The sequence below is a fragment of the Bison bison genome, unplaced genomic scaffold, assembly GCF_000754665.1.
Source record: "Bison bison bison isolate TAMUID 2011002044 unplaced genomic scaffold, Bison_UMD1.0 scf7180017854266, whole genome shotgun sequence".
NCBI classification, from domain to species: domain Eukaryota; kingdom Metazoa; phylum Chordata; class Mammalia; order Artiodactyla; family Bovidae; genus Bison; species Bison bison.
Window position 1 is genome coordinate 239,263 of NW_011484839.1, and position 1,674 is coordinate 240,936.

Genomic DNA, 1,674 nt, shown 5'->3' on the forward strand with positions numbered 1-1,674 from the left:
TATCCTCCCACCCCCTAGCAGTTACCTTTCTTTCCCTGTTATTAAACATCCAGTCTGTATCACACCCTGTTTGTAGAGCCCAGAGACACAGGCTCCTAAGGAGTTGGCAATGCAGGTTATATTTCTGACCCGGGCGCCTTTGACATTGACATTTCTTTGGTTGGAGCCGTCCTGGCACTGCTGGACATTTACATCTCTGATTCCTTGGCGCTAAATGCCAGTAGCCACCCTGAAGTCATTGTGACAACCAAAACCACCCCTTCATATTTCCAATTGTCTCCTGGGTTGGGGGAGCACCGCCCTAGGCTGAGAACCCGTTAGCTGCTTATTAAGGTCAGGAAAATGGTGAATTATTGAAAGTGTGTACATTTCATTTATTTTTATTCCTCCAACCCATGTTAACTGAGCACTTACTATGCACCAGATACTTTCCTATGAATAGAAGATACTAGAAAGGACAAAACACCTTGAAGTCTCTGCCCTTGTTGAATTCACCTTTATGTAACACATTAACTTTTAGCACACACACAGATGCAATGCAATGTAATTGAGCTCTTGGCAGGATAAGTACAGGGTTTTTGTTGTTTTTTTTTAATGTAGCAATCGATAGGGCACCAAAAGTGGAGAGTGCCCTGGTGATGGAGGCAAGTTTGGCAAGTCTTCTTTTAAGGCAGTTTATCTCTGGGGTGGTAGTTGGGGAGAAGTTGACCCAAGTGGAAATATTAGAGACAATTAGAGACAGTGAGACCCCCACCTGCCTGTGCCTATTTAAACTTTGGTCTCTCTGTACTGGTGTCATCTGGTCAAAGTGACCATCGAGGACAGAAGGAGGGGGAGGGAGGATTATCTATGGGCAGTACCTGGAGTGACGAGGGTGTGTGTGTCGTAGGGGCCACCCCCAGCCTACCCAGGGCCCGTTCGTGCCCTGGTCAAGGTGAATCTATCAGAGAAGTGCTGACAGGTACACTTCCCATTCTGCCACTTTAAAGTGTCTCTGAGTCACTTTCATGCCTTGCAGGAGCTCCCTTCTCCACCCTACACACCACCCTCCTGTGCCCCAACGCTTGCCCAGGCAAGGACCTAGCTTTAGAGCATAACCTCTGCGATTCTGATGCCAGGCATCGCCTGATGAGGTTAAAGGTTTCCTAAAGAATTTCTCCTCTGAGTTCTTCTAGTATTCTGTTCATTCCACTAATTACAGAGTTTGGGGGACTGTGGTTGTCAACAGGTCTGTTTTTATCCACAGCTTCTCCATAAATGATCTCCTTGAGGGCCTGAGCCATGTCTGATAGGTAGAAGTAGTGTCAATAATAAAAAAAATAATTTGTAACATATTAAAGTGAAGTCAGTCATGTCCGACTCTTTCCGACCCCATGGACTGTTGGTTCCCAGTCTCCTCCGTCCATGGGGTTTTCCAGGTAAGAGTACTGGAGTGGGTTGCCATTTCCTTCTTCAGGGGATCTTCCTGACCCAGGGATAGAAGCCGGGTCTCCTGCACTGTAGGCAGACGCTTTACTGTCTGAGCTACCTGGGAAGTCTTGTAACATATTAGGCACTAAGAATTTTATTTGGCTGTGCAGCTTGGGGGATCTTAGTTCCCCAAGCAGGGATTGAACCCAGGCCCTTCGTGGTGAAAGCATGGAGTCCTAACCAGTGGACCACCAAGGAATTCCC